Here is a 20,433-nt window from a genome sequence, read left to right as displayed (position 1 = left end):
TAAGATAAGCGACCCTAGTGGCCGACACAAACACCGGGCCCATCTAGGAGTGGCACTGCAGTGTCACGCAGGATGGCCCTTTCAAAAAACCCTCCCCAAACAGCACATGACGCAAAGAAAAAAAGAGGCGCAATGAGGTAGCTGTGTGAGTAAGATAAGCGACCCTAGTGGCCGACACAAACACCGGGCCCATCTAGGAGTGGCACTGCAGTGTCACGCAGGATGGCCCTTCCAAAAAACATTCCACAAACAGCACATGACGCAAAGAAAAATTAAAGAAAAAAGAGGTGCAAGATGGAATTGTCCTTGGGCCCTCCCACCCACCCTTATGTTGTATAAACAGGACATGCACACTTTAACCAACCCATCATTTCAGTGACAGGGTCTGCCACACGACTGTGACTGAAATGACTGGTTGGTTTGGACCCCCACCAAAAAAGAAGCAATTAATCTCTCCTTGCACAAACTGGCTCTACAGAGGCAAGATGTCCACCTCATCATCATCCTCCGATATATCACCGTGTACATCCCCCTCCTCACAGATTATCAATTCGTCCCCACTGGAATCCACCATCTCAGCTCCCTGTGTACTTTGTGGAGGCAATTGCTGCTGGTCAATGTCTCCACGGAGGAATTGATTATAATTCATTTTAATGAACATCATCTTCTCCACATTTTCTGGATGTAACCTCGTACGCCGATTGCTGACAAGGTGAGCGGCGGCACTAAACACTCTTTCGGAGTACACACTTGTGGGAGGGCAACTTAGGTAGAATAAAGCCAGTTTGTGCAAGGGCCTCCAAATTGCCTCTTTTTCCTGCCAGTATAAGTACGGACTGTGTGACGTGCCTACTTGGATGCGGTCACTCATATAATCCTCCACCATTCTTTCAATGGTGAGAGAATCATATGCAGTGACAGTAGACGACATGTCCGTAATCGTTGTCAGGTCCTTCAGTCCGGACCAGATGTCAGCATCAGCAGTCGCTCCAGACTGCCCTGCATCACCGCCAGCGGGTGGGCTCGGAATTCTGAGCCTTTTCCTCGCACCCCCAGTTGCGGGAGAATGTGAAGGAGGAGATGTTGACAGGTCGCGTTCCGCTTGACTTGACAATTTTCTCACCAGCAGGTCTTTCAACCCCAGCAGACTTGTGTCTGCCGGAAAGAGAGATCCAAGGTAGGCTTTAAATCTAGGATCGAGCACGGTGGCCAAAATGTAGTGCTCTGATTTCAACAGATTGACCACCCGTGAATCCTTGTTAAGCGAATTAAGGGCTCCATCCACAAGTCCCACATGCCTAGCGGAATCGCTCCGTGTTAGCTCCTCCTTCAATGTCTCCAGCTTCTTCTGCAAAAGCCTGATGAGGGGAATGACCTGACTCAGGCTGGCAGTGTCTGAACTGACTTCACGTGTGGCAAGTTCAAAGGGCATCAGAACCTTGCACAACGTTGAAATCATTCTCCACTGCGCTTGAGACAGGTGCATTCCACCTCCTATATCGTGCTCAATTGTATAGGCTTGAATGGCCTTTTGCTGCTCCTCCAACCTCTGAAGCATATAGAGGGTTGAATTCCACCTCGTTACCACTTCTTGCTTCAGATGATGGCAGGGCAGGTTCAGTAGTTTTTGGTGGTGCTCCAGTCTTCTGTACGTGGTGCCTGTACGCCGAAAGTGTCCCGCAATTCTTCTGGCCACCAACAGCATCTCTTGCACGCCCCTGTCGTTTTTTTAAAAATTCTGCACCACCAAATTCAAGGTATGTGCAAAACATGGGACGTGCTGGAATTTGCCCATATTTAATGCACACACAATATTGCTGGCGTTGTCCGATGCCACAAATCCACAGGAGAGTCCAATTGGGGTAAGCCATTCCGCGATGATCTTCCTCAGTTGCCGTAAGAGGTTTTCAGCTGTGTGCGTATTCTGGAAACCGGTGATACAAAGCGTAGCCTGCCTAGGAAAGAGTTGGCGTTTGCGAGATGCTGCTACTGGTGCCGCCGCTGCTGTTCTTGCGGCGGGAGTCCATACATCTACCCAGTGGGCTGTCACAGTCATATAGTCCTGACCCTGCCCTGCTCCACTTGTCCACATGTCCGTGGTTAAGTGGACATTGGGTACAGCTGCATTTTTTAGGACACTGGTGAGTCTTTTTCTGAGGTCTGTGTACATTTTCGGTATCGCCTGCCTAGAGAAGTGGAACCTAGATGGTATTTGGTAACGGGGGCACACTACCTCAAGAAATTGTGTAGTTCCATGTGAACTAACGGCGGATACCGGACGCACGTCTAACACCAACATAGTTGTCAAGGCCTCAGTTATCCGCTTTGCAGCAGGATGACTGCTGTGATATTTCATCTTCCTCGCAAAGGACTGTTGGACAGTCAATTGCTTACTGGAAGTAGTACAAGTGGTCTTCCGACTTCCCCTCTGGGATGACCATCGACTCCCAGCAGCAACAACAGCAGCGCCAGCAGCAGTAGGCGTTACACGCAAGGATGCATCGGAGGAATCCCAGGCAGGAGAGGAATCGTCAGAATTGCCAGTGACATGGCCTGCAGGACTATTGGCATTCCTGGGGAAGGAGGAAATTGACACTGAGGGAGTTGGTGGGGTGGTTTGCGTGAGCTTGGTTACAAGAGGAAGGGATTTACTGGTCAGTGGACTGCTTCCGCTGTCACCCAAAGTTTTTGAACTTGTCACTGACTTATTATGAATGCGCTGCAGGTGACGTATAAGGGAGGATGTTCCGAGGTGGTTAACATCCTTACCCCTACTTATTACAGCTTGACAAAGGCAACACACGGCTTGACACCTGTTGTCCGCTTTTCTGTTGAAATACCTCCACACTGAAGAGCTGATTTTTTTGGTATTTTCACCAGGCATGTCAACGGCCATATTCCTCCCACGGACAACAGGTGTCTCCCCGGGTGCCTGACTTAAACAAACCACCTCACCATCTGAATCCTCCTGGTCAATTTCCTCCCCAGCGCCAGCAACACCCATATCCTCCTCATCCTGGTGTACTTCAACACTGACATCTTCAATCTGACTATCAGGAACTGGACTGCGGGTGCTCCTTCCAGCACTTGCAGGGGGCGTGCAAATGGTGGAAGGCGCATGCTCTTCACGTCCAGTGTTGGGAAGGTCAGGCATCGCAACCGACACAATTGGACTCTCCCTGTGGATTTGGGATTTCGAAGAACGCACAGTTCTTTGCTGTGCTTTTGCCAGCTTGAGTCTTTTCAGTTTTCTAGCGAGAGGCTGAGTGCTTCCATCCTCATGTGAAGCTGAACCACTAGCCATGAACATAGGCCAGGGCCTCAGCCGTTCCTTGCCACTCCGTGTGGTAAATGGCATATTGGCAAGTTTACGCTTCTCCGACGACAATTTTATTTTAGGTTTTGGAGTCCTTTTTTTACTGATATTTGGTGTTTTGGATTTGACATGCTCTGTACTATGACATTGGGCATCGGCCTTGGCAGACGACGTTGCTGGCATTTCATCGTCTCGGCCATGACTAGTGGCAGCAGCTTCAGCACGAGGTGGAAGTGGATCTTGATCTTTCCCTAATTTTGGAACCTCAACATTTTTGTTCTCCATATTTTAATAGGCACAACTAAAAGGCACCTCAGGTAAACAATGGAGATGGATGGATACTAGTATACTTATGGATGGACTGCCGAGTGCCGACACAGAGGTCGCTACAGCCGTGGACTAACGTACTGTGTCTGCTGCTAATATAGACTGGATGATAATGAGATGAAATCAATATATATATATGTATGTATATATAATATCACTAGTACTGCAGCCGGACAGGTAGATAATATATTTATTAGGTAATGATGACTGATGACGGACCTGCTGGACACTGTCAGCTCAGCAGCACCGCAGACTGCTACAGTAAGCTACTATACTATAGTAGTATGTACAAAGAAGAAAGAAAAAAAAAAAAACACGGGTAGGTGGTATACAATTATGGATGGACTGCCGAGTGCCGACACAGAGGTAGCTACAGCCGTGGACTAACATACTGTGTCTGCTGCTAATATAGACTGGATGATTGATAATGAGATGAAATCAATATATATATGTATGTATATATAATATCACTAGTACTGCAGCCGGACAGGTAGATAATATATTTATTAGGTAATGATGACTGATGACGGACCTGCTGGACACTGTCAGCTCAGCAGCACCGCAGACTGCTACAGTAAGCTACTATACTATAGTAGTATGTACAAAGAAGAAAGAAAAAAAAAAAACCACGGGTAGGTGGTATACAATTATGGATGGACTGCCGAGTGCCGACACAGAGGTAGCTACAGCCGTGGACTACCGTACTGTGTCTGCTGCTAATATAGACTGGATGATTGATAATGAGATGAAATCAATATATATATATGTATGTATATATAATATCACTAGTACTGCAGCCGGACAGGTAGATAATATATTTATTAGGTAATGATGACTGATGACGGACCTGCTGGACACTGTCAGCTCAGCAGCACCGCAGACTGCTACAGTAAGCTACTATACTATAGTAGTATGTACAAAGAAGAAAGAAAAAAAAAAAACCACGGGTAGGTGGTATACAATTATGGATGGACTGCCGAGTGCCGACACAGAGGTAGCTACAGCCGTGGACTAACGTACTGTGTCTGCTGCTAATATAGACTGGATGATTGATAATGAGATGAAATCAATATATATATGTATGTATATATAATATCACTAGTACTGCAGCCGGACAGGTAGATAATATATTTATTAGGTAATGATGACTGATGACGGACCTGCTGGACACTGTCAGCTCAGCAGCACCGCAGACTGCTACAGTAAGCTACTATACTATAGTAGTATGTACAAAGAAGAAAGAAAAAAAAAAACCACGGGTAGGTGGTATACAATTATGGATGGACTGCCGAGTGCCGACACAGAGGTAGCTACAGCCGTGGACTAACGTACTGTGTCTGCTGCTAATATAGACTGGATGATTGATAATGAGATGAAATCAATATATATATGTATGTATGTATATATAATATCACTAGTACTGCAGCCGGACAGGTAGATAATATATTTATTAGGTAATGATGACTGATGACGGACCTGCTGGACACTGTCAGCTCAGCAGCACCGCAGACTGCTACAGTAAGCTACTATACTATAGTAGTATGTACAAAGAAGAAAGAAAAAAAAAACTACGGGTAGGTGGTATACAATTATGGATGGACTGCCGAGTGCCGACACAGAGGTAGCTACAGCCGTGGACTACCGTACTGTGTCTGCTGCTAATATAGACTGGATGATTGATAATGAGATGAAATCAATATATATATATGTATGTATATATAATATCACTAGTACTGCAGCCGGACAGGTAGATAATATATTTATTAGGTAATGATGACTGATGACGGACCTGCTGGACACTGTCAGCTCAGCAGCACCGCAGACTGCTACAGTAAGCTACTATACTATAGTAGTATGTACAAAGAAGAAAGAAAAAAAAAAACCACGGGTAGGTGGTATACAATTATGGATGGACTGCCGAGTGCCGACACAGAGGTAGCTACAGCTGTGGACTAACGTACTGTGTCTGCTGCTAATATAGACTGGATGATTGATAATGAGATGAAATCAATATATATATGTATGTATATATAATATCACTAGTACTGCAGCCGGACAGGTAGATAATATATTTATTAGGTAATGATGACTGATGACGGACCTGCTGGACACTGTCAGCTCAGCAGCACCGCAGACTGCTACAGTAAGCTACTATACTATAGTAGTATGTACAAAGAAGAAAGAAAAAAAAAAACCACGGGTAGGTGGTATACAATTATGGATGGACTGCCGAGTGCCGACACAGAGGTAGCTACAGCCGTGGACTAACGTACTGTGTCTGCTGCTAATATAGAGTCTAGACTGGATGATAAATTATTGATAATGAGATGAAATCAATATAATATCACTAGTACTGCAGTCGGACAGGTACTATATATATTTATTATGTAATGACTGATGACGGACCTGCTGGACACTGTCAGGTCAGCACAGCACCGCAGACTGCTACAGTAAGCTACTATAGTAGTATGTATAAAGAAGAATGAAAAAAAAAAAAACCACGGGTAGGTGGTATACAATATTATATATATATACAATTATATATATATATATATATATATATATATATATATATTAAACTGGTGGTGATTGATTATTAAACTGGTGGTCACTTCAGGTCACGTTGCAACTTGCAACTAGTACTCCGAGGCCTAAGCAGACAATCACAAAATATATTATTATACTGGTGGTCAGTGTGGTCACAACAATGGCAGTGTGGCACTGACTCTGGCAGCAAAAGTGTGCACTGTACGTTATATGTACTCCTGAGTCCTGCTCTCAGACTCTAACTGCTCCCCACTGTCAGTGTCTCCCCCACAAGTCAGATAATACACTTACAGTCACACTATCTAATCTATAAATATCACTTCAGCAAGTAGTATAGTAGTATACAGTATAGTAGTACTCCTCCTAATAATGCTCCCCAAAATACTGTGTCTCTCTCTTCTCTAAACGGAGAGGACGCCAGCCACGTCCTCTCCCTATGACTCTCAATGCACGTGTGAAAATGGCGGCGACGCGCGGCTCCTTATATAGAATCCGAGTCTCGCGATAGAATCCGAGCCTCGCGAGAATCCGACAGCGTGATGATGACGTTCGGGCGCGCTCGGGTTAGCCGAGCAAGGCGGGAAGATCCGAGCCTGCTCGGACCCGTGTAAAAAAACCTGAAGTTCGGGCGGGTTCGGATTCAGAGGAACCGAACCCGCTCATCTCTAGTTTAGTTCCTGCTTTGACGTTACAAACACGCCCTGCGGTCGGCCAGCCACTCCCCGTTTCCCCAGGCACGCCTGCGTTTTTACCTGACACGCCTGCTTTTTTTAGCACACTCCCTGAAAACGGCCAGTTACCACCCAGAAACACCCCTTTCCTGTCAATCACTCACCCATCAACACAGCGACAGAAAAGCGTCGCTCGACCTTGTGTATAACTGCATAGTTTTGTGTGAAAGTACTTGGCACGTGCGTACTGCGGCCCATACGCATGCTCAGTTTAGCCGTTTTTTTACCTGATCGCTACGCTGCGAAAAACGTCAGCGAGCGATCAACTCGGATTGAGGGCCTTAATCCCTTGCTGTAATGTTCTCTCTGTATTGTATTACAGCTGAGAACAATAGATGAAAGTCTTATGCTAATAAACCTTGGTGCACCTAGGCACAGCAGAGAAGGCTAGATGAGCGAGGATCCATCTGTACTTTTGAAAAGTAGTTTCAGGAAGATTGTAGCGTGTCATGTTCCACCCGAAGGGCGTGTCTAGCTCCACCTTCCAACTGTACCTTTTTGGCAGGTACAGTACCTTTTTTTATGGTCTATACCTACCTAAAAGGGCTTTGTACCGATTTTTGATTGTCCAAATTTCCATTGAAAGTATAGAAAGGGGGCATGCCCCCTTTACCCGTGGCCACGCCCCCTTTCCTTATGTTTACCGTTTTTTTTCATGTGTAAAATGTTGGAGGGTATGGGCGTATCTATTGCCACTAAGGGTGTGTCCTTCAGTGGCAGGCGGTCACTTCAGTGACTATGAGGGACTTAATATGTTTTGATTGATTTTTCTCACTCAAAATGGCCGCCTCCATAGAGGACACAATCAGGGCTGTTTCTAGCCAATTTGGCTCCCAGTGCGAGATTTAAAAATGCGCCCCCCCCCATGACATTAAAAAATGTGCCCCCCCACACACCTAGATAAAATAAAACGTGCGCGTGCACCCGGCAAGGGGGCATGGCCTCATCTAAATGGGTGTGGCCTCATTTAAATGGGCATGGCCTCGTCTGAAAAGACTACCTCACAATCCAGTTTTTGACCCTGCTCCAACAGATCACAACCACCACAGAAAAAAAAAATTCTACCATATTAAGCCCCACACAGTAATGCCCCCTGCACCATATTATGCCACACACCGCAATGCCCTTGATACATTAAATCCCCACACTACGGCATGCAAGAGTCCCCATTTCACACATTACGGCAGGTGTCCCCATTTTACACATTGAGAGAAAGAGAGAGAGAGAGAATACTTGCTGAGGCGATTACCGCTCTTCGGCCCGCCTCACCAGTCGCTCCTCGCGCCGGCCTTTCCCTCTTCCTAACTTGGATCCCCCTCTGTACTCCGCTTGGGGGGGGGGGGGAGTTTTGCAGAGTGACGGGGTTGCAAACGCGTCATTCCGTGAAACTCCGCCCCCTGAGCGGGTTACTCAGGGAGAAATAGGGGGGGGGAGCAGGGAGCCACAGTTAGTGCCACGGCGGGCGCCCAGTGCGGTTGCACTGCTCGCCTGCCCCAAGAAACGGCCCTGGACACAATATCATTAAAACATGGATTTTCTGGGGGCAGCATTTACAGTAAATCTAGCTCTTACAACAGACCTGCTAACACATAACAAGCCTAAACAATGCCAAACAACCCCCAAAATAGAAAATAAAATAAAACAAACCCCCCCCCCCCCCCCCCAAAGAAACAAAAAAAAAAAAAAAACCTATGCATTTAAAATTAAAGCATCATTTCGGCCTACACAACCATTGAAAATAATTTTGTCATAAAATGGATGTAAGGGGCGACATAACAAGCCATGTTTAATGATAGCCATGCATGAAGACAGTCCGTGACATCAAATTTGTGCAAAAAGAACCCCCTATTAGGTCACCTGTGCTCAAGCAGGGCTATCCTTGAAACATGGATTTTCAGGGGCAGCAGTTAAATCTAGCTTTTACAACAGACCTGCTAACACATGACAATCCTAGAGCATCCCTATCCTAACCCTCACCCTAGTACCCTAACCTAATCCTCACCCTAAACATTACAACTAATACCCTATCCCTGATCCTAATACCCTAACAACCCTAACCCAACCATCATTCCAAACCTCTCTCTCACCATAACCCCTAACATTAATATCTAAACCCAAATCGCTAAACCAACCCTAATATCCTATCCCTAATACCATAAAACCTAACCCAAATCCCCACAACCAGGGACTAATCGGCTGATCAGTCTGCAGCCTGGAGCGCTGGGTCATTTAGATTCAGATTCATTAAGTTTCTTTTTTTTTCTTTCTCTTACCTCTAAGCGGCGCCGACGCAGCTCATTTCTGTCATCGCCGCAAATCTGCTCTAAGCTGTCATCAGGGCCGACTCTGTTTTCAATGGGGCAGGACCCGTCTGTCGCTAAAACCAAGACACTGTCCCTATAACACTGACACTGTCCCTATAACACTGACCCTCTTCTATAACACTGGCACTGTCCCTATAACACTGACCCTATACTATAACACTGACCCCATGCTATAACAATGACCACTGGCGTATCTGTAATGGGTACAGTGTGTCGAGCGGGGGCCCCCATCACACACGCTGCATCCATTTTTTAAATACTTAACCCTCCGGATTCCTGGGCCGATGTCAGCAGTGCTCTGGAATCACAGTAAAAATAGCACAGCGGCCATTTTCACAGTGTTCTGCGAATGCACAGTAGAGAAATCACTGGGAAAACGGTCTCATGTTGTTGACACTCAGTATTCACTTTGTTCCTATTCTCCAGCCAAACCCTACCCTCCCCAGCCACATGCACCCCATCCATGACACAGGCTGGTTTTTGTGATTTCCTTACATTTTAAACTGGGCACCACTGCTGTGCTGCTACTGCGGGCTCCAGCGCTGCCGATACTGCCACCTCTGCCATGCATAAAGCTCTCCTGCTGCTGTGCACTGCTATGAGGCTACTGCTACCCAGAACCCTGCGGTGGATGGCATTTAAGTTTCACGACATCAGATGTTGTGACATTGCCCATGCAGGCCCCACCCCCTTACTTCTGGACTGGCGCATGCGCAGTGCGCATTTTCACATTGCAGTGGTTAAAAACCATGAGAACCTGGTAGATTTGCTCATGTAAAACAACGGAGCTTCCTGCTGAATGCGGAAGGGTAGGAAGTCTGCTTTCATACCAAAATCCAGCGTCCAGCCTGAGTCACTGAACACGGGTTTCAAGCCTTGTCACAGTGGCATGAAACCCATTCACACCACAGGCTGGACCCAGGTTATTGCTGAGACTTCTCCCCTGCTGGCGCTTGGGGGTCCCCGTGAGTTGGCTCCTCATAGGATGTTAACAAGACCCTGTTCGTATGACCCAAGTCATCCCGGGTCCAACCCTGCTCGGTACTCAGTGTTATGAGCCACGGCTGTGGCTCATTCCTGTTTTGCATTTTGGTTATGTATTTTATGTTTTACTTCTGTTTCTGTTCCCCGTGGGTGTCATGGGGTGTTCGGAGCCCACCCTTAAGGAGAGGGTACTGTTATGAACCATAGGTAGTGGTTCATTCCTATTTTATGTTTATAGTTCTCTTGCAGGCCAGGATTTCCCTTTGTTCTGGTTTAGAAGATTCTTGTTTGCTGCCGGTGGTGAGTCTGTGTAATTGCAGCCTGTTTCCATGTGTTGGCCTCACCTGTCTGCTAATTGCATCTTGTCAGTTTGGAGTCGTGCAACAGGGCAGCTGCATGACATAATTAATTAGGGCTCTCTGTTATATTCTGGCTCAGTGCAATACACAGACGGCGGTAATAGTTCTTGAGTTCTGAGCTAGTTTCTGCCAGTTCCTGAGTGTCGGTTCCAGTGTCTGTTCCCATGTCCTGCCGTGAAGCGTTCCTGTCCAGAAGTCCTGTGGCTTTGTCTGTTCCTGGTCGAGTATCTGGCTTCTTGGTGTCCACCGGTCTGTCGTTTGGGATTCTGCCTGTCCTCCGGTTCTGAGAGTCTGTGTCGGCTACATTGGGGGTTCCTGTCCGTTTGCCAGTATTTGTACCGGTTCCGTGAGTAGCGGCCTTGCCGCGTCCGTCGGCCTAGGCCGCTGTATTCCTTGGTTATATCTGTTACTGGTGTTTTGCAGAGGGTTCTGCATATGCTGTCACCGCCGGTACACAACAGTATAGTGTCGGCGTGTGGACAGCATCTCCTTTGTTGTTTTTTTCCTTTGGCGGCGTGCTGCACATGTATTTAGTTTTAGGGTTGTTAGTAGCCCCTAGCCTTCTGTTTGCTTTAGTTAGAGGTCCCCTTGTTATTATCCTGTCTCGGTTCACGCCTTGTCTCACTCTAAGACCTGGGGGCATCGGAGTTGGGCAGACCTAATCCGCCCTTCAAACGCGGCTGCCGTGGGCCCAAGAAACCATAGTCACGCAGGCGTGAACTGACCACACGGGTGAAACAATAGAGGTAGGCTGCTAGGGGCTATTTCCATACCACACCTTATTTCAGCGTCACGTTCTGGTGCTCTGGGCTCACTACGCAACATCTCTCTTGTTCTGAGCACCAGGAACGTAACATTATCACCGGCCATACAACAAAAAAGAAACAAAGCTAAATAGTAGTTTTTTCTTTTTTGGCCCATCCAGTGTCCTGTCTAGAATCCAGTCCTGTCAAGAATCCAGTCCTGTCTAGAATTCAGTGAGCAGAATCCAGTCCGGTGTGCAGAATCCAGTCCGGTTTTTAAAAATCCAGTCCAGTCTTGTCTTGTCTAGTTTAAAAATCCAGTCCAGTCTTGTCTTGTCTAGAATCTTGTCTTAGAATCTTGTCTAAGAATCTTGTCTAGAATCTTGTCTTAGAATCGTGCCTAGAATCGTGTCTAGTCTTGTCTTGTCTAGTTTGAAATCCTCCTATGCCTACTATGCAAGCCCTGCAAGCATCTCTCTCAGCCCTGAACTCTGCTTTCAGTGCTTTGAAACCTGAACGGCTGGAAGTTTTGCAGCAATCCTTAAAGCAACTGCAAAACCTTCTGACCAAAATTTTGCTTATTTTGCCAGAAGTTGTTGAGAGTTCATCCTCTAAAGAGACTCTTGTTCACAGTATGGTGACAAGTGAATCCTCAGGTTTAATTAAAGAGAAAAGGTTTAAAAGTTTTCCGCGGCCCAGGCTCTCAGAAGAGTAGCGTCTGCGTCGCAGAAACTCAAATTTATGCCTATATTGTGGGGGTTTAGGCCACTATCTGCAGACCTGTGAGTTGTGCAAGCCAAAGTGTGGCGACAAGTCCTGCCCTCTGGCCAAGTGGAGTCAGGATTCAAGACCTACTCCTGTCTCTACTGTGGCAGAGGTACTTGTCACACAGCCCACACTAAAAAAGCACTCTGTCCTATAATTGGGGTCCTTGGGCTAGGGAGCCCCGAATGTTTCTCTCCTCTCTTGATGTTCCTGTTGAAGCAGAGTTGCGAACCCCTGGAGCGGTGCCCGGGGTCCAGGAGCGGTGCCCGATGCCCAGAGTCCTGGAGCGGTACCCGATGCCCAGAGTCCTGGAGTGGTACCCGATGCCCAGAGTCCTGGAGCGGTACCCGATGCTCTGGGTCATAGAGGGACATCGAATATTATAGCTCAGGTGTCAATACCAGAAGGGGTCTCAGAAGCTGTTACCCCAGGTAGGGTCTTGAAAAGCACAACCCCAGAAAGGATGTCTAAAACCACAGTTCTAGAAGGGAACTCGAGATGCAAAACCCCAGAAGGGATCTTTGAAGTAATATCCCTAAGTGGGGTCTCGAGAGACTCAGCCCCAGAGAAGGGTCTAGAGGTAGCTTCCCCAGGAAAGGACTCAAGAGGCATAGCGTTAGTGGAGGTTCTGAAGGTTATAGATTCAGCAAAAGTCCCGGAGGTCATAGTCCCGGGAGAATTTTCGATAATTATCGACTCAGAGAGGGAGGCTGACGGCCCGGTCCCAGAGAGGGAGGCTGACGGTCCGGTCCCAGAGAGGGAGGCTGACGGCCAGGTCCCAGAGAGGGAGGCTGACGGCCCGGTCCCAGAGAGGGAGGCTGACGGCCCGGTCCCAGAGAGGGAGGCTGACGGCCCGGTCCCAGAGAGGGAGGCTGACGGCCCGGTCCCAGTAAAAGAATCCAAGGCCACTGCCCCAGCGGGGTTCCTGAAGGCCACTGCCCCAGCGGGGTTCCCGAAGGCCACTGCCCCAGCGAGGTTCCCGAAGGCCACTGCCCCAGCGAGGTTCCCGAAGGCCACTGCCCCAGCGGGGTTCCCGAAGGCCACTGCCCCAGCAGGGTTCCCGAGGGCCACTGCCCCAGGTGGGGTTCCCAAGGGCCACTGCCCCAGGTGGGGTTCCCGAGGCCAATGCCCCAGGTGGGGTTCCCGAGGGCCACTACCCCAGGTGGGATTCCAAGGGCCACTGCCCCAGGTGGGGTTCCAAGGGCCACTGCCCCAGTTGGGGTTCCAAGGGCCACTGCCTCAGGTGGGGTTCCAAGGGCCACTGCCCCAGGTGGGGTTCCAAGGGCCACTGCCCCAGGTGGGGTTCAGAAAGTCACTGCCCCTGGTGGGTTTCAGAAAGTCACAGCCTCGAGTAAGGTCAGTAGTGACCAGGTCCTAGCAAAGCACTCTAGTCAGTCAGATGGGAAGGAAGCAGCTCCTGACTCTGTTGATATCTCAACATCTATAATCTTTGATGGGGACTTAGTCCAATTTCTGGCGCTTTACAAACACTATTACACCATTTTGTTGTCTAGACCATTTCTGGGCATCACTTCAGAGAACCTTGTGCTCTATCTGATATATTCCTGTAGAGGAGAGCCTTTTGAGTGGGCGTCCAGCTTAATGAAAGCTGAAGATCCCATTCTTCAGGATCCCCCGGCATTCAGTTATGCAGTTATTAAGAGATATGGTTCCAAAGAAATTGGTTCAGGTTCCTCTAGGTCACCCGTCTTATATGCTGAGAGTCCACCATATACTGTAAACTCGGCACAAAAATCACAGCCTATTACCATTGCTACTGGATGTGCTTTCCTGTCTTCTCCCTACAGGAAATCTTCTAAAGTTTCAGTACCTAGGAGAATGGAACCAATCTATGGTCTGTTCTCAGATTCCGAAACTGATGAGGTTTCTTATATGCCGGGGCACTCTGGTAGGAGACGGAAGAAGCATCTGATTGCTCGACCTATATGTTTTGAAGAATTTTTTGAGCCAGAGATTTCTTCCTTTCCTGGTGTCGCCAAGCAAGCACAGGGTAAAAAGAAGAAAAAGAAATATTGCTGACTCTTGCCTTGCGGTGTATATATAAAAAAAAAAAGGTTCCCCCCCCCCTTGTCTTGTGTTCAGTGGCCACCGTCAAGGGGGGGGCACTGTTACAAGCTGTTGCTACAGCTTGTTTCTGTTTCTTGTCTTTGTCTATTTGTTCCAGTGTCAGGTTTATTAATGTACACCTTGTTTTGGAAAACCTGAATTTTGGGGTCCGTTGACCCCTCCTCAAGGGGGGGGGGGTACTGTTATGAGCCACGGCTGTGGCTCATTCCTGTTTTGCATTTTGGTTATGTATTTTATGTTTTACTTCTGTTTCTGTTCCCCGTGGGTGTCATAGGGTGTTCGGAGCCCACCCTTAAGGAGAGGGTACTGTTATGAACCACAGGTAGTGGTTCATTCTTATTTTATGTTTATAGTTCTCTTGCAGGCCAGGATTTCCCTTTGTTCTGGTTTAGAAGATTCTTGTTTGCTGCCGGTGGTGAGTCTGTGTAATTGCAGCCTGTTTCCATGTGTTGGCCTCACCTGTCTGCTAATTGCATCTTGTCAGTTTGGAGTCGTGCAACAGGGCAGCTGCATGACATAATTAATTAGGGCTCTCTGTTATATTCTGGCTCAGTGCAATACACAGACGGCGGTGATAGTTCTTGAGTTCTGAGCTAGTTTCTGCCAGTTCCTGAGTGTTGGTTCCAGTGTCGGTTCCAGTGTCTGTTCCCATGTCCTGCCGTGAAGCGTTCCTGTCCAGAAGTCCTGTGGCTTTGTCTGTTCCTGGTCGAGTATCTGGCTTCTTGGTGTCCACCGGTCTGTCATTTGGGATTCTGCCTGTCCTCCGGTTCTGAAAGCCTGTGTCGGCTACATTGGGGGTTCCTGTCCGTTTGCCAGTATTTGTACCGGTTCCGTGAGTAGCGGCCTTGCCGCGTCCGTCGGCCTAGGCCGCTGTATTCCTTGGTTATATCTGTTACTGGTGTTTTGCAGAGGGTTCTGCATATGCTGTCACCGCCGGTACACAACAGTATAGTGTCGGCGTGTGGACAGCATCTCCTTTGTTGTTTTTTTCCTTTGGCGGCGTGCTGCACATGTATTTAGTTTTAGGGTTGTTAGTAGCCCCTAGCCTTCTGTTTGCTTTAGTTAGAGGTCCCCTTGTTATTATCCTGTCTCGGTTCACGCCTTGTCTCACTCTAAGACCTGGGGGCATCGGAGTTGGGCAGACCTAATCCGCCCTTGAAACGCGGCTGCCGTGGGCCCAAGAAACCATAGTCACGCAGGCGTGAACTCACCACACGGGTGAAACAATGGAGGTAGGCTGCTAGGGGCTATTTCCATACAACACCTTATTTCAGCGTCACGTTCTGGTGCTCTGGGCTCACTACGCAACATCTCTCTTGTTCTGAGCACCAGGAACGTAACCCTCGGGTTGGATACCAGGATTACTTTTCGGGGGCCCTCTCACAACAAGCTGTGACCCTGGTTAACCTGGCAATAACCTAGGTTAGTGTGGAATGAAATGGATATTAGTACAATTAGAGACACCTTGTTACAAATAGTTGTGAAGTCTACTCTTTCAAGTGATATTCCACTGTCAACCCCATTTTTGGAGAAAAAAACAATTAACAATTAACTTTGCACAAGATTCAAAATAAGCTTGTTATTATTTTATAGCACAGGGCTACTTAGTGTACCTGTGGCAGGGCAGCATCATAATTTGAGGAAAGCAATGGGGATAAACAGGAAGCCACAGCCTAAGAGTTATATAGTGTAAGGAACAAGATGCTCCAGAACTAGAGAAGTTCCAGAAGGTTCCTGATGTAAACACATTTGAATTGAAACAAACCTCTATAAGTTCATGCATCCAACTTGTTTTTCTTGTGTGTTTATGACCAACATGTTGTTGTACAACACTACATGCAATAGGCTTGAATCTAGTTTAACCAGCTACTGTGTTAGTTTTTGTCTGTGTCATCTTTATATTAGATCAATTTCGACATTTCTAGAATAGAAAAACAACCTTTGCATTCCCCAGAGATCCAAATAGAGGATCTGTGTAGTGTGATTTTGTGAGGGGACGCCAGGCTGGGGGAATGAGGGAGGTCTCTCACCTCCATCTTCCCCGGACAGGCAGCGGCGTGACGCGACGGGAAATGGCGTTGCGGCGGGTTTCCGGCACAGAGGGGCTTGCATCCGCTGGGATTCAAGCCCCTCCAATTGCGTCGCGGCTATTTGAATTTGGCGCTGGGCGGGAGCCAATCAGGGCTCGCGCCCGGTCAGCCAATGGGAACGGGACGCGACGAGCCAACCAGGGCTCGTCGCGTCATAGCGCTGCCCCCTCCCAGCGTCATATAACAGACGCTGCGGAGTGGGAGCAGGCAGTCGGCGCCGGACACGGAGCGGTGAAGAGCTCCAGAAGAAGAGGAAGCAGCGGCGGCCAGAGAAGAGGCGGCGGCGGCAGCGGAGAAGAAGCGGCGGCCAGAAGGAAGAAGAGGAAGCAGCGGTGGCCGGAGAAGAGGAGGAGCCCGGGATCCGACGCGGAGGTCCGGCGGAGAGCGCTGCAGTGTGTGGGTAGCAAAAGAGCTAACGAAGCTCCCCACTGCAGCCTCTCCCAACGTCCTGGTAAGCGGCCTCAGGCCGAGAGTGTTCCCCCTAGACCACCAGAGTGTCAGGCATTAGGCCTGTGGGCACGGACGGGCAATAGGCCCGAGCAACAGATAGGAGAAAGGGGCCTGCAAGCATCGAGCAACCTTGGCGTTAGGCCAGGGTTGCCAAGGTACCCGGGAGAGGCAGGCGCTAGGCCTGAGGCTGCAATCAGGCACTAGGCCTGCGCCACAGTAAGTAGGATAAAGGGCTATCTCTGGAATAAGTGGTCTTGGCGTTAGGCCAAGACCGCCCACCACTTGATAGGCAGGCACTAGGCCTGATGGTGAATATCGGCAGTAGGCCGTGGGAAAGCTAGGATTAAAATTGCGATCTCCGCTGTGGGGAGCCCTGCTCCGGGGAGGGCGCACTGGGGGAGGAGTCCGTGGTACGGACTGATCCCTTCTCTTTAGTTGAGTACCCCAGCGGGTGGGCTGTGCGGCAGCTCGCTTGGGTCCTGTGGTAGGTCGGGTACGGAGGGTCGGATGACCCTCGTATCCCGGACGGCCCTTTGGGGTTCGGAGGGGCTGTGGAGGGACTGCCTGGTTTCACACGGTCTGTCCCCGGACGCCAGAGTCGGCAGCGGTCCTCGAAGGGAGTTAGGTTGTATCAGTGCTTTTCCTCCAGGCGCGAAGCCCCCATCAGACCGGACCTGAAAGGTAACTTCCATTCTGTTCTATTGTCATACTGTTATATTGTATCTGCTTGTACTGTTTGCTGGAGCTAGATGAAGTAGCCAACCAAGTTGCACTGTTTGTAGTTCATAGTAAATAGGCTCAGTTCCGTTGTTTGCCATTTATTAGTTCATAGGGAGGCTGCTGTCATTCTCTTCCAGGAGCAGGGACTCGCGGCAAGCAAGCTGACAAGAGTACCAGTGTGAGTATACTCTGTGGGTGTGTGTCTTTGTCCGCATTGAGCGACGGTCGCGAGACCCCGCTAGGCCTAGCGGGCTCGCTCTCACCTAGGTGCGCAAGTGCCGAGTAGGTGACATTTTGGGTGGCTGAGGCCCGTGGGCCAATGATGACATTCACCTAACCGGTGAACGTCGCGGCCACCCCGGTGTGCCGCTCTTTCCCCGTCGTGGAAGGGGTGAGCACACGGTGATAGTGTCTCTTTTTCCTTTAGCCGTCGAGTCTCCGGGTAGAGGCCCCGAGGGAGAATTTCGCCCGGGCAACCAGCATCTGGAAACAAGGAAAAGCATCTTGAGGTAAGGAATAGTACACCTGCACGGCCGCAGGCATTACACTGCATCGGCACCCTTACAATTTTATTGTCCAGCTCTATATATGAATAGCACTTCAAGAACCTTAGGGAGGTAATTCAGATTTGATTGCAGCAGCAAATTTGTTATCTAATGGGCAAAACCATGTGCACTGAAGTGGGGCATATATAACATTTGCAGAGAGAGTTAGATTTGGGTGGGTTATATTGCTACTCTGCAGGGTAAATACTGGCTGCTTTATATATACACTGCAATTTAGATTTCAGTTTGAACACACCCCACCCAAATCTAACTCTCTCTGCACATCTTATATATGTGCCGCCTCCCCCCCCCCCCACCGCAGTGCACATGGTTTTGCCCATTAGCTAACAAATTTGCTGCTGCAATCAGATCTAAATTAGGCCCTTTGTGAGTAAGAAATGATTGCTGCAATCTAAAAAAAGTTCCATGTGCAACCTAGATGTCCCCCGCAGTGGAAACTTATAGGTTGCTATGGGAAACCTCTCCACTTTATCTCTCTTGAATGTTTGATACATTTCCCCCTTTAACTTGTGTATTACAGAGCTTAGACAGTGATGCAGCAGAAAATATATCTTCACTATATAGTAGCCATACTAACATGGGAGGTGGGAAGAGACACCATCTGCGTTCATCGAAGATGTGTGCCCAAAAAGTGGAGTGGCCTCATGGCTGAGGGCATGGCCTTACATCAGCCCTAATTTCTACCACTCCGGGGGCTCTCTGAACTTCTGTGCTGCCCCCTGGCTATCTCCCTGCACCGCTGTACGCATGGCATATGTTCAAATGAGAGAGTGCTCTTCCAGTCTTTTTACTCCATGGGACAATGCAGCCTGTGGGTGGGACAGGGAGATGGGCCTGGGAGGTATGTGGTGTGCTTAATTTGGTAGCAAATAATAAAGTGGAGAGAGAAAAACTACCAACCAATCAGCTCCTGTCATTTTTGAAACACAGCCTGTAACATGGTGGGTACTTTATCTCTCTCCACTTCTTACTCTTAAGGGCCCTACACACTGGCCGAATTTTTGAAAGATATGAACGATCTCGTTCATAAATGAACGAGAACTCGTTCATATCTTTCAGTGTGGAGACTCCAGCGATGAACGATGCGCGGCCCCGCGCTCGTTCATCGCTGGTCTCCCGTCGGCTGTGCATGCAGGCCAATATGGACGATCTCGTCCATATTTGCCTGCACTTCAATGCAGCCGCGTGACGGGGGGAGTGAAGAAACTTCACTCCCCCCGTCACTGCCCCCCCGCCGCCGGGTCGCTCGTCGGCCGTATCCGCCGTCGGGCAGCTCGGCGGCGGGTCGGCCAGTGAGTAGGGCCCTTTAGGGTGTGTACACACGGTGAGATTCGGACTTAACCGATTCTCACTGTGCGACGGGGGGCCGGGTCGGCACTTAGCCAGTATCGCAAGCACATAATGAGTGTGCTTGCGATCCTGGTACTGTGCGATTTTAGCTAAGTGTCAATCTTGACTATCTCTTCTATAGAGATAGTCAAGATTGACTTGCCTGCACAGTCTATTTTTTCTGCCGATGCCGACCGCGCGGGGCCGCGCATCGGCATCGAATCGGGATCGCAAGGAGACTGTCAGAATCGGAAGAAAAGATCTCACCGTGTGTACACACCCTAAGGGGGACATGTACTAAGCAGTGATAAAAGTGGAGACGTTGCCCATGGCAACCAATCAGCTGCTCTATTTGCTTTTATAGTATGCAAATTATAAATGTTATATCAATGCTGATTGGTTTCCACTCAGCTTCTCCACTTTTATCACTGCTTAGTACATCTCTCCGGGGGAGATGCACTAAGCAATGAAAGGAGTGGAGAAGTGAGCCAGTGGAGAAGTTGGCCATGGCAACCAATCAAAATTTGACGTAACATTTATAATTAGCATACTATAAAAGTATACAGAGCAGCTGATTGGTTGTCATGGGCAACTTCTCCACTGGCTCACTTCTCCACTCTTTTCACTGCTTAGTACATCTATGTGCATCTCATCAATAAAGTTTAAACATACTGTAATTAGAGTTGGACTTAGAATCAGAATGCAGACAGCCCACATTTCTCTGTTAGGAAATTGCAACAACAACTTGTAATGCTCTAGGTATTGTTGATTAGTGCATCACTCGTAATTCAGACAGAAGTTTTTGATGCAAATGTCCAGTTGTTTTTATTTTTTAGCTCCAACTCCACAGTTTTCATTACGGCAAGGCTTCCATGTCTCTTTCTGCACCGTCCAATTGACATTATTGATACATTTGTACTGTGTGGTGAGCTAATATCTGCTTTGGGACAGCCATAAGTTGGGCGGTCATACAGAAATGCTTATAGTAGTTAGTGTAAGTGATAAGGAGAGAGCCATCTCAGGTGCTGCACCAGGCAAAATATAGCTTGGGAAGTCTCTTCCCCTTTAATCAGGTAGCAATTTTGATTACAAGT

The sequence above is a fragment of the Pseudophryne corroboree genome, chromosome 4 (assembly GCF_028390025.1).
Source record: "Pseudophryne corroboree isolate aPseCor3 chromosome 4, aPseCor3.hap2, whole genome shotgun sequence".
Taxonomy (NCBI): Eukaryota; Metazoa; Chordata; class Amphibia; order Anura; family Myobatrachidae; genus Pseudophryne; species Pseudophryne corroboree.
This window is presented reverse-complemented; position numbering follows the sequence as displayed.